Source organism: Cnephaeus nilssonii, assembly GCF_951640355.1.
Source record: "Cnephaeus nilssonii genome assembly, chromosome: 18".
NCBI lineage: Eukaryota > Metazoa > Chordata > Mammalia > Chiroptera > Vespertilionidae > Cnephaeus > Cnephaeus nilssonii.
Genome location: NC_137089.1, coordinates 12,310,358 through 12,334,888, shown reverse-complemented (window position 1 = coordinate 12,334,888; position 24,531 = coordinate 12,310,358). Strand labels below are relative to the sequence as shown.

General features: G+C 37.5%; 1 protein-coding gene and 1 pseudogene across 7 annotated transcripts in view; both read right to left on the bottom strand.

Moving 5' to 3' along the window:
- VPS13B (vacuolar protein sorting 13 homolog B) overlaps nucleotides 1-24,531 on the bottom strand; it is a 604,787-nt gene that overhangs the window by 216,735 nt on the left and 363,521 nt on the right. The gene's annotated exons all lie outside the window — the stretch shown is intronic.
- On the bottom strand, nucleotides 16,247-18,015 carry LOC307114068 (lupus La protein homolog; annotated as a pseudogene). The gene is made up of 3 exons: nucleotides 17,959-18,015; nucleotides 16,738-17,776; nucleotides 16,247-16,540 (listed from the first exon to the last, which is right to left on the bottom strand). The product of its transcript is annotated as a lupus La protein homolog (transcript).

Sequence of the window (24,531 nt, the reverse complement as noted above, 5' to 3'; positions counted from 1 at the left end):
CCTAACTTATCACAAATAGCACTGTCAGTTTACTCTTCTTAAAACACCTTTAATATTTACTTACAGACATTTGTCCCAATTGAATGTAAGGTCCATGAAAACAGACTTTCTGAGTGTTTCCTATTTTTCTACTTAATCACCAGCACTCAGAACGGTGCTTGGTACATAGTTGGCGCTCAATAAATATTTAAAGAAGGAATTAAGGAAGAAACAAATGAACTGAATAATTTACAAGGTACTCATTTAGGTGCCTTGGTGAGGGAGTAGATATAAGGATCAGTTAAACTTGAAGTCTGCCTTCTAAATTTAAGATACTTATTTACTAAAGGTGCTTTCAGGCACATCTGAACCAAGACTGAAAGAAGCTAGAATTTGTACTTGTCAAAACAGCAATAAGAACACTGAGGTTGAGGGAGACACATAAATGAAAAAGGGACAAAAGACAAAAAAAAAAAAAAAAGAGCATGTATATGTGTATGAAAAAGGAAATGTCCTATTTGGCTCAAACAAAGGATGTATTGATGAGAACAGTGAAAGATGAAGTTGGAAAGGCAGGATAAAGGAAGATTCTAGATGGCAGGATAAGAAACTTGAATTCTTAGTTTTATGTGAATCTTCCTCAGAGCCGAGCCTGTTGACCACCTATATCAGAATCCCTCAGCACTTGTTAAAACAGATTCTCAGGCCCCGTGCCAGGAGTGTCTTACCTGAAGGGGAGACCTGGCGACTTGCACTTGTAACCAACTCCCGGGAATCTTTATTCACAGTAATGTTTGAGATATACCACTTTAGACAATGGAAAACGGTAAGAACTTTCTTAGCAAGCAGATTACAAAATGGTGCTTGAGAAAATTCGATATGAGGAAAATGTGCAGTAGGAGTAGAGGAAGAGAGAGCAGAGAGATTGTAGGTAGCACCACCAGTTAGAAAGCAACTGGCAAGATGACAATGAGGGGATGTGAAAGAAAGCAATGTAAGAAGTAGTGGGCTTCAGGAGATGAATGAGAAAAATCTTATTTGATCACCTTAGCTCAGAATCTGGTCATGACAGACTACTTCCTATTGAATAATTTAACCATTAATTCTGGGACTTCTTCTCTAACCCATCCCTCACCACTCCTCTTGTCAAATCTCCATTATGGAACTTCACATTCACCTTCATGCCTCCACATTGTCACTCATGCTGCTCTCCCAGCCTGGAATGCCCTCCTTCTTAAGAATCCATTTTCTCTATTAAGCCTTCCCTTATAAGCCCACAATAACTTCTCTCTCTCCTACAATCCTATAGGACACTATCTTTATCCCTTATCTGGTACTTCGCATATGTTACCTTCTATTGCTATTTTCTTTTCATCCTTACGTGCTATCTCTTAAGTAGATTATAGGATTCTTGAGTCCAGAACCACACAACATGTTTCTGTAAATCCTGTGAACAAAGAATGTATATGAAGTGAGGTAAGTGTATCTGGATGACAGTGATGATGGTGGTTAAGATGGCAACAAAGATAACCTAACTGGCGGATTCAAAGCAATGATACCAATGCATAGATAACCATTATTGGATGTTTAGATTGGTCAAGCATTTTTCTATGTACACTTAGATGTTAGGCACTTTTCTATATCAATTCATTTAATCCTCAGAACAATTCTATAAAGTAGATACTATTATTACCCCCATTTTAAGATACAGAAACTGAGGCCTAGAGAAGTTAACTTGCTCAAAATCACACAGCTAGTAAATGGTGAACCTGGGATTTGGACACTGGCAATATAATTCCAATGCTTATTTTAAAATCATAACCTACAGAGTCTATATCTCAGAACATTATTTGTTTCTTTCATAGCACTTAGCACAATTTGAAATCTCTAAAGCTTGTTGTTGTTGTTGTTAATATGTCTCCTTATTAGATGGCAAGACCCATCATTGTTGGAACTAGTTAATTTTGTTCACTGCTACATACCTAGTGGTGCTTTGTAAATAAATGAATGAATAAAACAATAAGGAAAAAGGAGCAGGAGAAAGGAGTAAAACTATAGAAGCCACTATGAATATCTAAGGGCCTAGGGAGGTTTTTTTTGTTTTGTTTTTTTATTACTACAGATTTCAGACAGATGGCTTCCCAGAGAGAGCCTTCATCAATATAGGAATATATTTTGAAATGCTGAAAGGAAAATTCCATTTGCAAGGTGCTGGGACCAGGTGTCTCTATTTTAGCAAATCACTATACTCAAGAACAGGAAGCGGAGCCCGGAGATAGAGCACTGCACCAGGGAACTGAAGACCTGGCTGAGCTCCAGTTTCCACTAAGTCACACCTGTGCAGCGACGTGGGAAAAAACTGTCTGTTCACAGCTTTCCTCTTGTCGACATGGAGTTAAAGTAAGAGTAATCGAAGCCAAATCCAAGTTCTCATTTCAATGCATCGGAATCACGGTTTATTAGAGCTGGAAAAGGTTCTGGAGTTCATCGTTTCCAGGACTTCTTCAAACTACGTTTGAGCCACAGTATCCCTTCTTTAAAGAAAATCTTACAGCGATGGGGTTAGTGGGTGGCAGAGGATACATAATATGTCAACCAGATAAAAGCAACGTTGGCCCAGGATGGTTGTGTCATGAATGCATGTGACTTGAGGGCCACAAAGCTCAAATCTGCTGCAGGTCAACCACTCCATGATATAATTTTTAAATATATGCCTTACTGAGACAATACACATATCATGTATTTAATCTACTTAAAGTATACCAATCAATGGTTTTTTGGTACATTTACAGAGTTGTTGAACTGTCACTACAATCAATTTTAGAACATTTTTATCACTCCAAAAAGAAACCCCATACCCACTAGCAGTCACTTTCCTTCACTACTTCCCTTTCCTCCCTCCCATCCAGCCCCCCACAACCACTACTCTACTTTCAGTCTCTGCAGACTTAGCTATTCTGGACATTTCATAGAAATGGGATTATTTAACATGTGGTCCTTTATGACTGGTTTGTTGTAGCATGTATCAGTACTACATTCCTTTTCATAGCTGAGTAATATTTCACTGTATGTATATAACATAGTTTATTCATTCATTATTTGATGGACACTTGGATTGCTTCCACATTTTAGCTATTTTCGAACAGGTACGAGTGTCTGTGTGGGCATATGTTTCCATTTCTCTTGGTTATTTATGTAGGAGTGAAATGGCTGGGTTATATATAACTCTGTTTAATTTTTTGAGGAACTGCCAGATTACTTTCCAAAACAGCTTCAACATTTTACATTCCCATCAATTGTATAAACGTTCCAATTTCTCCACAGCTTCACCAACACTTGTTATTATGTCTTTATGATCATAGCCATCCTAGCGGGTGTAAAGTGGTATCTCATGGTGCTGTTGATTTGCATTTCCCTAATGGCTAAATGATGTTTATAGTTTTTTTCATGTATCCTTTGGCCATTTGTATATCTTCGTTGGAGAAATGTCTATTTAGATTCTTTGTCCAATTTTATTATTGATATGCAAGGATTCTTTACACATTCTAGATACAAATTTCTTTACCAGATATACGATTTGAAAATATTTTCACCCATTCTGTCGGTTGTCTTTTCACTTTCTTTTTTCTTTTTCCCCCCAAACACGCCCACTCATTAGCTCACATTCATTAGGTCACAAGTCCACCATGGCACAGCTGGGTTTTCAGCTCAGGGTATCACGAAGCTAAAATCAAGATGTTGCGGTTCTCATCTGGCTTAGGGTCATCATCCAAGACCATTCATTTCCTTGCAGCTATAGGACTGAGGTCCTTCCTCATTTTCCTTCCAGCTGTTGGCCAGGGACCACACTCAGCAAGTAGGTCAGACCCACCCAGGGAAAATCCCCTTTTGTGATATAGTGTAATATAATCACAAGAGTGACAGCTCATCATTCTCACAGGTCTCACCCACACTCAAAGGGAGAAGGTTATGCACATGTGAAGGCCATTAGGGGTCATGTTATGATTCTGCTTAATACACTCTCTTTATGAATTTTAGTTTTACTGTCCTGAGGTTAGACTGGATGATAATGGTACTTCTATTTGTATAGTGATTTACAGTTTAATAAAGATTTTTTCACATATATTTTCTCAACTGATCTTTACAATCCAGAGATGCCAGTGCTGGCCTCACTGTCAGGAAGAGGAATGGAAGGGCTAGAGGAGACACCACCTTTCCCTGCCATGCTGGGAGAGAGTGGGAGGGCAGAGACCTTCACTCAAGCCTCCCGATTCCAGCTTCTGGGCTCCTTCCTCCAGTCCTGCCACATGGATCTGAGAAGACTGATATATCCTAGTGCCAGTGCCACAGCTGAAGCAGAACGAACACAGCCTCTGGAGTGAGACAGATGTGGGCCGTGGGTAAGTCATTCCTCCTGTCTGGCATCCTCATCTTGAGATGGGGGGAGTTGGACTACATGGTTTGCAAGGGCTCTTTCAGCCTCAAATCAGGACAATACTGATTTGCACTGTGGAAGATCGTTAGCTTCACGTTCCCATTCTCTTGGTTGAGGTGAACCCCGTAACTATACCCTCTTCCAGGTATCCCTGTGTTCTGGGCATTTTATTAGATTCCCAAGGCCACCATAACAAAGTACCACAAACTGGGTGGCTGAAACAACAGAAATGGTTCTCTCAGAGTTCTGCAGGCTAGAAATCCGGCATCAAGGCATCAGCAGGGTAGGTTCCTTCTGAGAGAGAATCCTTTCCAGGCCTCTGCACTTCTGGGGGTGCAGGCAATACTTGGCATTCCTTGGCTTGCAGATGAGATGCATCACTCCCATCCCTACTTCTGTGTCTCCGCCTTTTCTTACAAGGACACTCACCGTTGGATTTAGTCCTCACCCCTAATCCATGATCGTCTCCTTAACTTAATTACAACTGCAAAGACTATTTCCTAATAAGGTCATATTCACAGATAATGGTTAGGACTTGGACATACCTTTCGGTGGGACACAACTCAACCCACATCATAAATTGATTTGTGCATCCATCACTGATGAAATATAGGTGCTTTTCAATTTTTTCTCATCACAAGGAACACTGCAACAAACATCTTTTTGTATCTCTTTGTGTCCAGGGACAAGAATTTTTCTAGAAGTGGAATTGTTTGAGTCACAGAGTACATATTTTCAACTCTGCTAGCTACTGCTAAATATTTTTCCAATCTAATCCATTTGAAATGGTATCTCATCAGTTTTTATAAAAACAAGTGAATTTTTTGGGATAACATTGGTTTGCAAAACCATGCAGGTTTCAAGTGTAGAACCAAACAGAACTTCATGTGCACACTGCATCGCGTGCCCATTACCCAAGCAAAGTCTCTTTCCATCCCCATTTCCACGCCCCTTTGCCCACCTCACCTGGCCCCCACCTCGCTTTTCCTCTGGCCATCATCACGCTATTGTCTGTGTCTATGTGTTATGTATATATATGTATTTTTGCTAATCCCTTCACCTTCTTTCATCCATCACGTCCCAATACCCCTCCCCTCTGACAGCTGTCAGTCAGTTTCATATAATCATGCTTCTGTTTCTATGTTGTTCGTTAGTTTATTTCAGTGATGGGCAACCTTTTGAGCTTGGTGTTTCAAACTTCGCCAAAAAACTGAGCATAACTCGGGTAGTGTGTCCCTTTGAGGAAAAAACATTATTTAGCGATATTTATAGTTTAAATAACAAATGTTTCATCCTCGGCAGAAATGGCACTGACACGCGTGTCAGAGGTTCGCCATCACTGGCTTATTTTGTTCATTAGATTCCACATATAAGCCAGAAAATATGATATTTGTCTTTCTCTGACTGGCTTATTTCACCTAGCATCGTAATCTCCAGGTCTACCTATGGTGTCGCAAAAGGTAAGATTTTCTTCTGTTTTGCGGCCGTGCAGTATTCCATTGTGTACTAGTAAATGTACCACAGCTTTTTTATTCACTCAACAGATGGACACATGGGCTCTTTCTAAAGCTTGGCTATTGTAACTAATGCTGCAATGAACACAGGGGTGCATATATTCTTTCGAATTTTGTTTTGGGATTCTTAGGATATACCCCCAGAAGTGGGACCACTAGGTCAAAAGGCAGTTCTATTTTTAATTCTGGGGGGAAATACCATACTGTTTCCACAGTGGCTGCACCAGTCTGCATTCCCACCAGCAGTGTGCTAGGGATCCCTTTTCTCCACATCCTCGTCAACACTTGTTGTTTTTTGCTTTATTGATGGTAGCCATTCTAGCAGGTGTGGCTTTTCACTTTCTTAATTTTAACGAAGTCCTATTACTCAATCACTTAGGTTGCTTAAGTATTTTGTGCCATGTCTAACAAATCATTGTGTAATCTAAGGTCACAAAATGTTTTCTTTCTAAGAGTTTCATAGTTTTAGCTCTTAAATCCAGGTCTTGATCAATTTTGTGTTAATTTTTGTATATGTGTGTAATAGTATTTTCTTCTATTTTTTTTTTATTTTTACTTCTGTAAGGTTGGTATTAATGTCCTTTTTATTTCAGTTTTTAATAATTTGAATCTTTTCTTCTTGGTCAGTATAACTAAGGGGTTTCCAATTTTACTAATATTTTCAAAGAACCAAGCTCTGGTTCTGTTGATTTTATCTACTGTTTTTCTATCTCCCCTTGATATTATACAGAAACCTTAGAGAAAGTAAGGTGTTTGGGGCTGAAGCAAACACAGCTTCCTACCAATCCTTCCATTCAAATGGCCACATGTCTGGGATGGCCCAGTAAGTCACATTTCACACCTATTGTCTTATTTATTAATAGTGTCCACTGTTAGTCTAACATTTTTCCTGTTCAGATGATAAATTTTAGGGTCACTCTACTAACAGGCCTGGTCTGAAAATGGATTTCCTGTAGGTTCTATCCAGCTTCCTCCCACCCCTGGTGTTTAAGTGTTCCTTGCAGTCCTCACCTCAGGTATAAATAAAGTTAAAAATGAAATAAAGACAATACAAACATCAGATCAAAGAGACATATTTTCAGTCAGATTGGTGGGAATGCTTGCCAACTAAGGAAAAAGTAAAAGGAGTTAGTCTTGTCTCTCACTCTCTCTCACTCTGTTTTTTTAATTCTTTTATAAACAAGTATAAACTGTGCTTGAGGTTGTACAGAAATATTCCCAAGAACTGCTGCGGATAGAGTAGCCTGTGTTCACGGGTTACTTAATTTCCCATGAGGCCGAGTCCCATGTTCTGTTCTCCCACTGCACCTGTGCACACACTCTTCCTCAACAAAGAGTGCATGCCTAGTACAACGTAACTCTTTTGAAGGGGGAGGAACACTCCCTCCCTTGAGAGAGAGGTCCTAGATCTATGGGCTGAAGAAAAAAACAGGAATCACACTATTTCTTTTTGCCACCTGCCTCCCATGCCTGTATCAATGTACTCAAATCTATCAGATGCCAATAATTCATTTCCCATTCTGTCTATTCCCCACTCTGTCCCAGACCCATACTGGCTTTCTGATTCCATTCACTGCGCACCTCTGCTTCTCTTATATCGGCGTGCAAACACACAAATATGCTTGATCTGAGGTGCATTTCATTCATAAGAGGGGCCAGGGAATTATAGAGGTACATTCAGTATTTGTAGCGGTATCCTGCACTAATCAACGCCACTCGTGCTATTAAACACATTTAATGTACTTCAGTTGAGTCCTAAAATCTTTTGTTGTACTTTATTAATCTAGATATCTGATCTGTTGTGTTGGTCTGATTATTTCATGTTACTCACAAAATTTCGTTTTGTTTTAACCAAATGTACTTATTTTTTCCCTATTGTATTAGACTTTAAATTTATTTAAGAGAGGTTATTTTAGGAAAAGTTTTAAGACACTATTCAAAAATTTTGTTAACAAGAATTTGCCTGATATCAAAGTTAAATCACAATGAAAAAATATATATTTCAAGGTTTTCACTGGAATAAAAATGCTCATTAAAGGTCAGGGGAAAAGTTTACTGCTGTTTTTGGCAATAACACACAGTGATGAAACAAAGCTTCCTTAACAACGTGAAGACGATGGGACAGTGACGCAAGGCAATGGCAGGTATCTGACTTTGCTATTTAACGTAGTTTGCAGAATACCAGTCGACTTTGTTCTTAGGAACACATTTTAAAATGGCAGTGATGGATTTTCAGGCCTGGTTACACCTACCAGGAAAATGATGCAACCATTATTCACCGCTTCCAACTATGGTTTTTACTGGCATCTTCTACAAGTTACACTTTGGCACTCTTCTAAACATCATCAGGCCACAGGCTCAGTCTAAATCAAATATTTTTACAAACTAAACAATCCAGTGCTAAAAACTACCCAAATTACAAAGACCTAATGCTGTTTCCGTTCCAAGCACTGGGCTATTTTATAGGAGGAAAAGTGCTTACTACATTAAAAGGGAAATGGTGCTTTAACCCAAAAGAACTGGCCTAGCCAGAGCAGGAGAAAAACAAGTAAGGATCGAACCTGCACTGGCCACCAACTGACAGATATAACCCACTAGTGAGCTTTTCCTACCTCTGCATATCATGAGCCCACATAATGTATTGTCTAGGTAAGTTAGTTCATTTAGCACTGGGTCAGTTAAGTTAGATTCACAAAGAAAAAAATTCCATTTCATCCTCATAATAACTCTAGGCAATGGTAGTAGAGTTACTAGTATGTCCCAGTTTACAGACGAAAAAACTTAAACACAAATACGTAATGAGAAAATTTAAGAACCTGCTGGTAAGTGGCAGAACCAGAATTCAAGGCCAGGCCACCTGACAGTAAATGTACAATAAACATTTGTTGAATGAAGTAATGGTTGTGCCTTTCACAGTACCTAGTCCTCTCAGTAGGGCCTACAGTTGCCTTCTCACTGGGCCTTTTGTTTGTACTCATTCCTCAAATGCACCTTTCAAAAGTGGGCAGTGTGGGCTTTTGGAAGCACACATCCCTATGTGCCTCTCCATTCTTTCCGTTACACTGTCCTCAGAATGAAGTACAGCCTTTTTTAACGTTGTATCAGGACCAGCTTTTCTCCAGCCTATCTGTCCTGTCTCATCTACCCATCCCAGTACTGTCCCACCTACCACATTACTCCAAGTTGTCCAGCTATATCTGATATTTGTACACACTTTCTTGTTCACATTGTTCCTGCTTCTTGTAAAACCTTCCCCCGCATTTTCTTCTGGGAAATACTGATTTATCATTCAAAGTCCACCCCAAATGTTACCTTTCTTACAAGTTTTTTGCCCAATATCTCCTTCACCCCTGTGGGTAGAACTAATTATTCTCTGCTCCTCATCCTCTTTTTCAGACATCTATTACTCACTATCCTATTATTTTTTTTATAATTATCTAACTAGCCAGTACACTCTTTTATTATCTGTCACTGTAAATGTACAATACACATTTGTTGAATGAAGTAAATGTTCAGAGACTAGTCCCAACAGACTCTTCCCCTGCCCCCCAAAAGAGTAGAAAAGTCCAAATTAGCTTTTAGGTAAAATATAGTAAAAGAACATAGAGCAGTTTAAACTGGGTTGATGATAAGACACTTATTAACCTATTGATTCCTGGGGCCAAACAACTATTGAATCCGAATCTCTAAAGATTTTCAACCAGTTTTCATGAGCATCTCTAGTGATTATCATCATCAAATTTAGAAAACACCCACTTACACATACATGTATGTAACATCAACTAAAGAACAAGGACAAGAGAGTAATAAGAAGTTGGACCTTTGGAATGAATCAGAATAATACGCCTTAACCCCCCCCCCCCTAAAAAAGAAATCACTGAATTCTAGCACTGAAAGGGGTTTTCACTTCAGTTTCGCAATTCCCTTTTCCTAACTCTCCCATTTTATACAGGAGGATGCTAAAGGCCGCAGTGGTAGAGTGACTTGGCCAAGATCCCTCTGATGCCTAGTTCAGATTTATTTTCATAATACCACAGCATGCAAGTTCTAATTTAGTATAGATTTGTGGAATAATTCAAAGGAAATTCAGAAAATTATCAAATATAAACTGTCAAAACATATTTAAGTGTACAGTTTTCCTCATTTAAAAAAACTTTTTAAGAAACTTATAAATTACCTATGGCAGCAAATCCAGCAGTGCTAATTACTATAATATTTAAGGGGTATCTGCTAAGAGCCAAGCCTAAGTGTTTTTTTAAATCATATAATTTCTTCTAGGCCTCACAATAAGGTTAAGAATTAAGGAGTATTTCCCAAATTTAGAGATGAGGAAACAGACTCAGAGAAATCAAACAGGTTGCCAACCTTTTTAAGCCATTAAGTGGTTGTGCGAAGATTTGAACCCAGTTTTTCTATTCATTCTATGCTTTTTATTACTTCATGTAGAAGATTACTAATATAATAACTAATATAATAAAAATTACTGAGGGTTGCATTGAAACAAAGGCAAATTTTAATAGATATGAAGTAAACCTCTTGATATTGATTTTGACAAGGAAAATTTTGACAATGCAACTTGGTAAAGGCATTTGCCTTTTGCTTTAGTATGAGACAAAATAAAATAAATTTACATTTAATTCAAATAATGAAAGCATTAAATTCTGTTTTAAATAATCAAGCAAGGCAGAGAGAGCTCTTTTTAAATAATCTGGCTCAAGTCCAAATTCCCATATAAACTCAGGTTAAAATCACCCTAGCCTATGAGACTTCTTTCTCATACTGAAACACTTTTAAAAGAATAATAATTTAAGATAAAAGATTTTTTCATGGAGTTATTTTTCTCTAGTGAAATCACATTAGCCTACACAGACTACCAGTAATCTCTAAGTGTAAATCTATGTACTCCCTTGAATTTGTCATTTAATTTATTCTTGTTTATTTAATTGAGGAGGAGTGGAAATTAAGTAAGTACTAAGAGGCTTCCATATACACAAAGCCAAAGGCCAATATCTTCTTGGTTTTTTTCTAGGATTAAATGGTTTGTTCCAAGTATATATTTTTTGATGGATGCCAACATGTTAAAATAAACTGTATCTACCTAGCTTTACATTTACCTAACCTATCATTCCGGTCCTGAGGTGCTTTGACATCCATGAGACTTTACCACCAAACAGTATGAAGGCCTTCAAACATTTTCACCTTGAAATTATGCTCCAGGCTACTAACTAGTCCATGCAACAAAACATACTAAGCACCTAGTTTCATAAGAAGATTTATGCTGTCTCCTGCTTGGTATACAGAATGAAGGAAAGATGCTATTCCTGCCTGTATTTTCAGTCTTGCTGAATGAAGCAGGGGATGGCTGAATACAAAGTTAGACAAATAGGAATGTAAATAAGTAAGCAAACAAATAAAAAACATTGCTCTAATTGCCTCATAAAACTCCATTCTGGTAAGAGGAAAACACTGATTTAGAAAACATACATTTATCGCTGATTATTGGTTTCTGTGTAGAAAAGATAAAGCAGGAGAAATAAGCGGAAGCCTCCAGTAAATGGCTGCATTCTCATTTAATTCAGTAGGCAAAGGGAAAGCATTGAAGGTTTTTGAACAAAGGAGTGATACAACCCTAAATAAACTTGGGAATAATTACTCCTGCTTGCTGTGTATAATGGACTGGCTTAAAATGAGATAGAACGCAGAGTCAGTTAGGATGGTATCTACTATTGCTGCACAGTAGTAAGGGCCATGTGGCAGGAACTGGGGCACTCAGTAAGAGAGACTTTATTGAAGTATCATCACTGCCACAGATGTTATTACTGAGCACTCTGTGTACCAAGAACTGTGCTGAGCCCTTTATACTGACTTATCCTCACAAGCCTCAAAATGCAGCCAAAATTTTTGTGCCCTAATAAAGTTATGAAAGCTAAGAGCAGCTACTCTTATTTGTATTTTATAGATGAGAAAAATCTAAGTTTAAAGACGTTAAGAAACATGCCCAAGCACACAAATGGTAAGTGGTAAAACCAGGATCAGAAATATAGCTTGTTGGTCTAATGGCAAAGACAGCAAGCACTTGAGACATACGATCTGAGTTGGAATCGTGGCTTCATCACTTACCAATTATATGATCTTTCGGGGGAGGGGAATCAGTGCCTCAGTTTCCCCTTGTGGAATTTGGGAATATTTTATGAGGTTAGAGAAAGAACCGAGATAATGCTCCAAGAGTGCTTACCATGCTTAACTAGTAAGTGTATACTATATGATTATCATCATTATCAGCTTTATCATTTTGAGTCCTCAGACATAGACTCCTAAAATTCTTAAAAATTGCCCTGGCTGAGTAGCTCAGTTGGTTAGAGCATCATCCCAATATGGCAAGGTTGCAGGTTCAATCGCTAGTCAATGACATATAAGAACCAACCAATGAATGTATAAATAAGTGGAATAACAAAGTGATGTTTCTCTCTCTCTCTCTCCTCCCTCCCCTCTAAAATCAACAGAATTAAAATTATTATCCATTACATATATTATCCTTCATCCATCTGTATTTTTATGGAAAAATTTAATGAAATCCATACTCTGAGAACATTATTTCTAGAAAGAAAAAAAATAGGTTTATATAAAGACTAAGAGACTTTCCAGTCCATTTTACTAGTGTTATAATAGAAACTAAAGTCAGATTCTGCTAAGAAATGAATTTAGAAAATAAAAAACAAAACATTTACCACAAAATTCCTGTTCTAAAGCAGAAAACTGCTTAAAAGACTGCTTAGAAGGTGAAAAACCCATTTTAGACAATGAAATTACTCCCATGACACATAAATATGTGGCAGTGACTACGAAACCCCAAGTCTTTTTTGGTCTAATTATTCTTAGTAATAACAGTATCTTTCCAACATAGCCATTTGAGAATTAAATAAGCTATTGCATGTAATGAAAGAGCATAGTACCTGACCTTTTCTATTGCTATTATTACCATCACTACTATCGATAACATTTGATTCTTGAGAATTTTAAGATATATTGCTATACACTCTAAAATTCTTCCCAATAGTATAGTTTTTTTGCCAAAACTACTCACAAATCAAGCACTGACAAAAATCAACCCTATTTCAATCAGCTAATAAAATATCCATACATAATTTATTTTATGTTTATTGCATTTTATATGGAAAGTTAATTTGTAGATTTAAAAAAAATATGTATTTTTATTGATTTTTAGAGAGAAGGAAGAGAAATAAAAACATGCATGTGAGAGCGGAACATCAATGGCCTGCCTCCTGCATGCCCCCTACCAGGGATCAGGCATGTGCCCTTTTGGTGCATAGAATGAAACCCAATTAACTGAGCCATGCCGCCAGGGCAATTTGTAAATTTTTATATAACAAATTCATTCAGCTTATTGCAAAAGTCTTATGTATTTTTGCAGCAGTAAAAGGTTTTATAACTAAATGTATATCCTATTCTTAAATTTTTCCTTTAATTTGTTTACTAGTAAATGAATTCATTTTCCATAGAACACTACTTAGGGGAACTGAGATTGAGAATGTTAGAATGTAAATATCCTATCTAATAAAAGGGTAATATGCAAATTGACCATCACTAAAACACATAAGATGACTACCCCCAATGTGGTCAAAGATGGCCATCACAAGATGGCCAGCAGGGGAGGGCAGTTGTGGGCGATCAGGCCAGCAGGAGAGGGCAGTTGGGAGGGAACAGGCCTGCAAGGGAGGGCAGTTGCGGGGGACCAGACCTGCATGGGAGGGCAGTTGGCGGGGACCAGGCCTACAAGGGAGGGCAATTAGGGGCAATCAGGCCTGCAGGGGAGGGCAGTTAGGGGTGACTGGGCTGGCAGAGGAGGGCAGTTGGGGGTGACCAGGCTTCCAGAGGAGGACAGTTGGGGGGGACCAGGCCTGCAGGGGAGGGCAGTTGGGGGGGACCAGGCCTGCAGGGGAGGACAGTTGGGGGGGGGGTACCAGGCCTCCCGGGGAGGGCAGTTGGGGGCAACCATGCCTGCAGGGGAGGGCCGTTGGGGATGACCAGGCCGGCAGGGGAGGGCAGTTAGAGGCAATCAGGCTGGCAGGGGAGCAGTTAGGTGTCGATCAGGCTGGCAGGGGAATGGTTAGTGGATGATCAGGCTGGCAGGCAGAAGTTGTTAGGGGCAATCAGGCAGGGCGAGTGGTTGGGAGCCAGCAGTCCTGGATTGTGAGAGGGCAGTCAGGCATCCCTTGAGGGGTCCCAGATTGGACACGGTGTAGGCTAGGCTGAGGGACACCACCGCCCCTCGTGCATGAATTTCATGCACCGGGCCTCTAGTAATTCATATTTAATTGCTAATCTAAGAGTATTTTTTTAGCTTTATGAAAATATAATAGACTTATAATACTGTGTATCCTTATGGTGCACAATGTGATGATTTGATACATGCACATATTATGAAATGATTACAGTAAGGTTAGTTACCACATCCATCACCTCACCTAACTATCAAGTTTTGTGTGTGCGTGTTGAGAACATTTAAAATCTCTCTTAGCAACTTTTAAGTACATAATACAAAGTTAACTACAGTCACCATGTTTTACATTTGGTTACCAAAACTCATTCATGTTTTAACTAGAAGTTTGTACTCTTTGACCACTATCATGCATTTTCCCAACCTCTAAGAGTATTTATATAATCACTTTTTAATAATTTATTGATTTTTTAATTTAATTTAATTTTTTTTTTAGAGACAGAGAGAAAAGGGGAAGGGAGGGAGGGAGAGAAAGAAACATTGATTTGCTGTTCTACCCATTCATGCACTCAATGGTTGAGTCTTGTATGTACCCTGACCAGAGACCGAACCTGTAACCTTGGCTCATTGGGACAATGCTCTAACCAACTGAGCTACCTTGCCAGGCCCTATATAATCACATTTGAAGCCTGAAAGATGATTATTTAATGTCCCAGAGAAATTAGGCCTACACTTTGGGCTTTTACTAGGGTTTCATGATATTGCCCTTAGATTTTCTATTAAAGTAGCCTATAAAAGCTAAAGAACTGGAGTTAAGAATCAGAACGCTTGGTTTCAACTTAAAATGAACATCAAGTTAATTGGTCAACCTTAGACAAATAAATAAAAATTGATTTCCAATGTTTTCTCATTTTAAAATGAGGTTATTTACTTTCCAAATTTCTTTAGATTAATGAAACTACTGGAAGTAGTTCAAATAGGAGAAATAAGCTTAAAAAACAGAATGTTCCAAAATAACAAAAATATATTTGTTTCTACTCAAAATGACATAACTTTTCATCAATCTTAACATTTCTGGGAAACATAATTTCTAAGTAGATTAAAAAAAGAAACTACCATATCTCAATTTTTTTATATATCAAAGAAGAATAGCTACAATTATCTTAAAAGTTATTAAAATACCCCCTTTACATATCTGTGTGAAGTTGGATTTTTCGTCCTATACCTCAACTAAAGTAGTGTATTGGAACAGATTGAATATTGTACCAGATATGAGAATCTAGCTGTCGTTCATTAAATCATACATTGAAGAGATTTACAAGCAATTGAGAAAATGCCAGTAATCATTTTTGTTTTGAAACATTTAAGGTTCAGAAAAACAATGATTTTTAGGTCAGGGACAAATTAGCATAACACTAATCTCCAAATTGAAATAAGATACACAATAAGCAATCTGAAACACTTTTCTCTGTACTGTGTCTTTTACTAATATATACACTGTATATATACATTGTATTGTTTGTGACTCTGGACGAGGTACCTAGCTTTGTCTTTGGTAGGTAGCTTAAAGCTTGCTTTTTGAGTCAGTAAGACTACGTCATTGATCATTATTATCAAGTGGAAAGAAGACACAAGTCCAATGTCGTTGTGTCCGGCAGAACAATGGCTCCCTGGAGAAGTCCACACTCTGCTCCCCAGATCCTGTTAATATGTTACCTTACATGAAATAAAGAACTTTCCAAAGTGATTAAGGTTGCAGATCTTGAAATAGGAAAATTATGCTGAGTTATGTGGGTGGCTCAATCTAGTCACATGAGGTTCCCCCCGACTTTTTATATATTATATATTTTATTAGTTTGTACTAATACATTTTCATATTACAAAAGCAAGTTAGTACAAGAATTTTTCTTTTGATATTTGAATCATCTGAAATAATATTGAACTGAACATTTAAAAAAATCCTCATTTGAATAACAAAGACAAGCTAAACAGCAACAAAAAATTCCTTTCTTACAGGTCTACACTGAAGTGGATCTAATTCAGTTTTCTTTTTAAAAGCCTCTAGAGACAAAAGCGGCAGAAAACCTAATTTAAAAAAGTAGTAAAAAATTTGTTTACTAACTACAGGTCTTTGGCATCATTTTGTTATCTACTGTTTTGAAGCAAGTTCTTCTTTGTTTCTTCTTCTGCTCTTTTTATTGGTCCAGATGCACTATTTTCATCATGTTCACTCATCACTATCAAGTTAGTTTTCTTGCCTGAAACTGTACTTTTCCTTTAGCAGACCCAGTCTGGGCAGCTTTATTTCCCTTTCCTTTTCCTTTAAATATGCAACCTTTTGACTTCCATTTGTTTAGGGGAGTGGTGGGCAAACTCATTCGTCAACAGAGCCAAATGTCAACAGTACAACGATTGAAATTTCTTTGGAGAGCCAAATTTTTTAAACTTAAACTTCTTCTAACGCCACTTCTTCAAAATAGAATCGCCCAGGTCGTGGTATTTTGTGGAAGAGCCACACTCAAGGGGCCAAAGAGCCGCATGTGGCGCATGAGCCGCAGTTTGCCGACCACTGGTTTAGGGATTCTTGTTGATCTTCTTTGATTTTCTTCAATGCTTCTTTTTCCACATCTCCATCTAGGACTTCCCTGTCATTTCTTTGTTCCTTAATTGTAGGTTACCCTTGTTTGCATCTTTGGCTTTATCCAGTGCTTCCTTAGCTTTTTCTTTAAATAGGATTATCCCCTCATTTGCTCCTCTGCCAAAGTCTATCCATTTAATATCACCGTGATGTGAGAAAAGGATGTGCAAATCTTCTCTACAGGTCTGATAATCTAGGATCCCTGAAAATTTCAGGCATCAGCCAGTCTTTTCTTCAAACTTTTCATTTTATCATGTTCTGCTAATTTTGTTTTTCTTCTTGCTCTTCTTTAGCTCATAATTTAGTTTGAACTTTATTTTGCTTTCTTTTTTCCTTTTTTCCAAAGTAAACTTCCTTGAAAAGTATCAGCAGATCTGTGTCTTCCTACTTTTGTCCAGGGATCTCCACACATTTTTTAGCAGATTGAGTGCTATCGAACCTAGCAAATACTGATCCTATGAATGCTTTCTGCAATGGTCTCCTCTTCAGAATATTTAGTACTTGACCTTTTTCTTCTAACAATTCATTTATGTCTTCTAGGGTTGCATCAGTAGGGAAGCCTTTAATATAAACAGATCTGGTTTTACCTCATACTTATACTTATCAGTCACTTCAGGGAGGGGTTTATTTGGAGATATTCTGGTTTTGGTTTTATCTTCACACTTATTCCCATTAGTTTTGCCTTTGATTTGCTCAATGCTTCTACTATTACATTAAAGTCTGTTGTTAGATGGTTTAACCTATTAAATTTTATAATTACTTCCAAAGATACCAAGACTTTATACATTTTGATTTGTTCCTTTAAAATTTGTCCATGGTAAATTGAAGTCACCAAAATAATATTCAATTTGATGACAGATTTTGGCCTCCAGAGGAGCCATTTTTTCATCACCATTTTTAGTCACGTGGTTATCTTTAAGGGCCTGGTCCCACAGAGCTGGCCACAGGATCACTAACAGTGACTGCAGTATCTAGTCTTCCCCATGTCATGGGTAGGCCCATCACATGAGATCTTTGTTTTTTATTGTTAAATTTATTGGGGCGACACTGATTAATAAAATTATACAGGTTTCAGGTGTACAATTCTATATCATCTGTATGTTGTACTGTGTACTTACCACCCCAAGTCAAGTCTCCTTCCATCACCATTTACCTTCCCGTTACCCATTTCTACCTCTGCCCACACCCCTTTCCTTTTGGCAATCACCATAATGTTGTCTGTGTCGATGAGTCTTTCTTTTTTCCTCTTTGCTTAATCCCTTCACTCATATCACACCCTCTGTCTGAGTCTGTCTCTATTTTGCTTATTAGTTCATTTTGTTCATTAGATTCCACATATAAGTGAAATCATATGTTACTCTGACTGGCTTATTTCACTTAGCATAATACTATCCAGGTCTATCCATGCTGTTGCAAAAGATAAGATTCCCTTATTTTTCACAGCTGAGTAGTATTCCATTGTGTAAATGTACACGGCTTTTTTATCCACTCATTTATTTATGGATATTTGGGCTGCTTCCATATCTTAGATTTTGTAATTAATGCTGCAGTTAACCTAGGGGTGCATATATTTCTGATTGGTGTTTTGGGTTTCTTTGGAAATATTTCCAGAAGTGGAATTGCTGGGTTATTAGGCAGTTCCATTTTTTAATTTTTTGAGGTAACTCCATACTGTTTTCCACAATGGTTCCCTTTTCTCCACATCCTTGCCAACAGTTATTTGTTGATTTATTGATGATAACCATTCTGACAGGTGTGAGGTGATATCTTATTGTAGTTTTAATTTCCATTTCTCTGATGATTAGTGATGTTGAGCATCCTTTCAAATGTCTATTGGCCGTCTGTATGTCTTCTTCAGAGAAGTTTCTATTCAGGTCCTTTGCCCACTTCTTAATTGGATTATTTATTTATTTATTTGGGTTTTGCTGTTGAGATTTATAAGTTCCTTATAAATTTTTTATATTAAACGCTTATCAGATGTATCATTAGTGAGTATGTTCTCCCATTCAGTGGGTAGTCTCTTCATTTTATTGATGGTTTCCTTTGCTGTTTGATATAGTCCCATTTGCTTATTTTATCTTTTATTTTCCTTCACTGAGGTAATATATCAGAAACAATATTTTTATGAGAAATGTTCAAGATTTTATTGCCTATGTTTTCTTCTAGGATTTTTATGCTTTTGAGTCTAACATTTAAGTCTTCAATCCATTATGAGTTTATTTTTGTGTATGGTATAAGAAGGTGGTCTAGTTTCATTTTTTTTGCAGGCACCGGAACCCTGCTGAAGCAAATCACATGAGTTCTTAAAAGCTGAAAACTTTCTTGCTGTGGTTAGAGATACATATAATGACAGAAGGCAGGTCATATGGATGTGATGTAATAAGGACTTGACTCACCACTACTGGCATTGAAGATGGAGGGAGTAGACCATGAGCCATGGAATGGAAGAGGCTTCTAGAAGCCAGAAAAGGCAAGGAAATGGATTCTTCCCTAAGACCTCCAGAAACACATGGAGCCCTGCTCACCCTGATTTTAGTCAAATGAGATACTTGTATGAGACTTCTGACCTAAAGAAATTAAAGATAATAAACTTATGTTGTTCTAAGCTTTTAAATTTGTGGTAATGGGTTACAGCAGCAATAGAAAACTAATATAGTGGTAATGTCAGTTTTCATCCAAGTCTGGTTGAAGAAGACTTACTGTTAGTAAGAAATTTCAGCTTCAAAGCCTCTGGCTTGCATAGGACTTTTTTTTTTCAAGGCCTTGAACTGAACTTTGTATTTGTATTTTGCATTCTTTTTAAAAAAGGACCAACTTTAGATCCTAGAAAACTTAGATCCATCCCCTGGAGAATGCTAAAAATATTATTAGAGGATTATTCCCTATAGGTATACACCCAAATTCCGAAGGTTCGCAAACACCTTCTGAGATTAATGGGGCAAAGGTCTCTTAGAATTTATGTGAATATGGTTCTATGAGGAGAGAAAGCCTTGGGGGGAGAGGGGGACAAAAAAAAGGGGGTAAGTTAACTTCAGAAAATATTTTAAGAAAACTAAAATTAATGACTTCAAAAAATTCTATTGCATTATTAAGAAGAAATTACTTAAGCAGAAGAGACATTTAGGAAACAGTTATATCCAGAGTTACACTTACCTTTATAAAATGATGAAGACAGTTTTTCTTTCTAAGTGGTTCAAATTTCAGAAGAACAGAAAAAATATATATTTTGGGGTAACTTCTTGAAAGAAACATCTCTAGTCATATCACTGAGAGGTCGAGACTTGTGATTAACTACCAATAAATAATCAACTAGAAACTGCCTTGCAGTGACTGTGACTTTTTCTTAACTATCTGGTTCCAGCTTATCTCAAGACAACAAATAGCCGTTTATTTCTTGGACAGCAGCACGGATTGCCACTGGAGGTCAGTCTTGGGCTTTCTCTCAGGTCATCAAAAACCCCAGTGCAAGACTGGCTAGTGAGGTGAAGGCCAACTAGCATAGTCCAAATCTCTCACGTTGCATAGGAAGATACTAAATCACCAAGGGACTACAGAAATGCCTGGCTTAGAAGGGATTAACTACTATTAATTAATAGTAATTCATACTATTAATTAATTTTTATAATTTTTTAATGTTAAAGGCACATCCACTCTATTTATAATATATATCTTAAATGAAGAATAGGCAAATATCCTGTACAGAAGAATTACAAATGACTTATATAGATACTCCCATTCAACATTAAACAAATCCAAAAGAACATTCTAACAAATACCTGACCAGTACTCCTTAAAACTGTTACAGTCAGCAAAAACAAGTATGGGGAACTGTCATAGTCTAGAGCAGCCCATGCAGACATAACTCAGTGTAATGGAGTGTATCCTCAATGGGATCCTGGAGCAAAAAAGTACATTAGTAACTTTTTTTGTTTTGTAAAAAGTAAGGAAATTTAAACATAGACTTTAGTTAATATTATGTAGTAATACTGGTTTATTAGTTGTGACAAATGTGCCATAATTTAATGTAAGATGTTAATTACTGGAAAAATGGAGTGCAGGGCATATGAGAATTTTCTATACTATTTTGGTAACTTTTCTGTAAATCTAAAATAAAAAATTTATTTTAAAGTATCTATACATTCTAAAAATCAGTAAAATATTCAAGCAACTTATTAGTATCTAGATTTCCCTTTTGTTTTGGCAGCCAGGAAGTTAAGAGCCAGATCTGAGGTTCAGGGCTTGTAACCAGAATTTATGTTGTTTTTGTTCCTCTGGTCTTAATTTTTGGAAATCTTTATATTTTACCACTAGAGACCCAATGCATGAAATTCGTGCATGGGTAAGGTCCCTAGGCCTGGCCAGCAATCAGGGCCAATCTGCGGGGCGATGGTGGGGTGATCGGGGAGCTCCCGCTGGCACCTGCCGTGGCTGACCTGGGGCCTGTGGACTGGGGGCAGCTCCTGCATTGAGCGTCTGCTTGCTGGTTGTCAGTGTGCATCATAGCGACTGGTGGTTCCACCGGTCATTCAACCGTTTGGTCAATTTACATATTAGGCTTTTATTATATAGGATTATTTGTGTGCATCTTTGTAGATCCCAAACTATATTTACTAGGCAAAAAATTAAAATTTAAGTAGGATAAGCAGCTTCCTCATCTCAAAATTGTAAGCCCTGTACCACTCCTCAATAGTTGTTCTGACACCTATTTCATGGAATAAGAACTCATCAAATAGATACCCCCTCAACACCCTATTACTAAACTCTTACATTACTTAGATCTGTGACCATCCTCTCATTTTCCCTTCTAATACATTAGAAAAGGTATCATTTGTCCTAATGTCAAGCCCTCTACTTTTATTCATGGATATTATTTTCTCATTAGTTTAGGAAAGTTACACACTTGATTTTTCCTTCTCATCACATATACTTCAGCCTCTCTTACAAATGAATCCTTCCCAGTGACATTTAAATATCTTTGTCTTTTCAATAAACAAATAAATAATAACCTTATCTTGAACCCGTAAGACAACAGACCAGACAACACTTTTTATTTGGGGGCATCAATGAAATACTGAGCTGCTCAAGAGTTCAAGAAGGTGCAAAGAAGACCCACTCTGTGGCCTTCGGATGCAGTAATAGCTGAAGCCTATAACCAAACATACTGTGGCAGGAGAGTCCTGGCCCTTTGCCACTCACTCAGAACAGCCGGGGAAATAATGGTCTGGAGCACTATCTTTCCTTCAACTCATGCAGCCATGAACCAGTTCATTTATATATACTTATTCAGAAAGAATAATAATGAATTATTTGTAATCTATATTCCCAGGGCTTTCCTTATATACATCCTCTCAGCCAATGCAGAGTTAGCTCATTATTGGTTTTCTTCCTCTTCTTCCCTAAAACAAAGCATCAGTTCAGGCTCTCATTTTCTGGATCTTACTGCTAGAGCTTCCAGGGTTCTTTCTAACTAATGATCTGCCCCTATTCCAAATGTGAATCTGATCATATCACGCTCCTGTTTTAGATCAGGGGTGGGGAACCTTTTTTCTGCAAAGGGCCATTTGGATATTTATAACATCATTCGTGGGCCATTCAAAATTATCAACTTAAAAATTAGCCTACTATATTTGGTCAAACATTAAATTAACTCATCCCAAATGCCTTGGCAGGGCCAGACCAAATGATTTCCTGGGCCTTATACCATCCACAGGCCAGATGTTCCCCACCCGTTTTAGATACTTCAATGACTTACCACTGCAACACAATAAAAGGTAAATTTTATGAGAACAATTATATTTATATGACTATTAATTAAATTATTGTTGTTTAATTCTGCCTATAAACAACCACATCCATACCATTTAGATCACAGAACTACCATCAATAGCTCTTTTAACCAATACATTATCGGTGGGGAGTGGAGCCTCATTTTGACACTTATTAGCTATGTAACCTTGGGTAAGTTATGGGACTTTTGGAAAACCTGTTTCCATATCTGTGCAATATGAGAAAAAATAGCCCCCAACTCAAAGGGTTATTATAAGGACTAAAAAGTTTAGTTCCATAAAACACGTAGACCATCTGGCCCATAGGGAGCACCCAGGAAGTGTTACTAGAGTTACAGATTCTGGGTAGTTCCCTCAGTAACAGACACTGTGACATGATTGGAAATCACTATTCCAAGTAGACTTCTGTGTCTTCCAAAGGTGCATTACTGAATGGGCCAATTTTTAGAAAGTAAGGTGGAAAGCATCTAGGGCACATTTGCCAAGTACCAGCAATCTTAAAAAGGTAGAAGGAAGACTACTTGGTTTAGGCTTTGGTGTTGATTTTATATGTCTCTATGCTCTGTGAGAGGATTTTCAGTCATTTGCTGCAGAAAACCTTTGATGAAGAGCCAAAGTTCTAGAAATAAGCAATTTAAAAATGTGTGAGATTTTAGATGAGAATTATATAAATTCCCATGGTTCTGACATTAATATTTTTTAAAAGTTGATTCTTTTATGCAGTAGCACTGAAAGCTCAGAGGTTTGCTTAATAAATAGAAAAGCAAGCAAACCCTGGACCCTCAGTTATTTTGGACAGCCAGATCGTTTACTATATTTTTATTTGAAAAGATAATAAGGAATTCTTTATAACCTAATTTCCTAGAGCTTTCCTCCTTACATACAATTTTTTAGGTCATAAGGAATATGGTATTAAAAGACAGCATTGGAAATTTAAGAAAAATATGTGAGCAAGGAGCAGTTACTGAAGAGAGAGTTCAAGGTCAGAGAGAAGACTAATGAATTAGCATGAACAGGAAGAACTATAAACATAAAACAGTATAAGGCTGATTCGGTGAGTTGCAGACCTTTGCTTAGTATTTCAGCTCCCGTACTTTACTCCTTCCTCAATTCCTTGCTGGATTCAATATTACTACTGGGGCTAGGGTACTTTGATTTCCCTTGCTCAGTTCCTTCTGAAAGATGAAGACCAGAAGGTAATGATGGCTAGTAATTGAACCAATGACCAATGAAAGTGGATACTTAAACATTACTGGAAGACAGAGAATGCCAAAAAGGTTCGACAGAAATGGCCTGAAGAATTTTATACACCTTCACTAAATAGACCATCAAGTTTCAGAATATGCAATAAATTTGACGAAAATGGGTCCACCTATAATAGAAGTGGTTGACCAGTCAATATTACCACCCACAAAAATGAAATGTTAGTGAGCCATGTATTTACAAAGAGTGCCCTCCCTCCCCAAAGCAAAACAAAGAACTTCTATTAAGTTATGTATTTTCTGTAGATCTTTAAGTTATGTTATGCAACATTTAGGTTTGAAAATGTATTGGCTAAGATTGCTTCATGGATTGGTTTTTAGAGGATGACCTATATCACAGCTTATAATTCTGCAAAGTGGTACTGAATAAAGAAAGATAAGGCAATGGCATCATTGATAAAATTATGTGGTCCAACGAAGGCCATTTTAAACTTCCAGGTGCTATAAATTGACACAACTGTGTCTACTACTCAAGAGAACATCCCCATGTAACGGTAGAAGGACAGCTGAAGCAGCTGGGATTACAGTTTGGGTGGGTCTTTTTGTAAAGGAGTACCTGGACCTATTTTTTCCATACAAACTGTTACACATGACCCGTATCTTAACATGCTGAGGGACACTGTTTCACCACAATTACACAGACAGCATGATAATGATGACTTCTTCTCTCTACAAGAT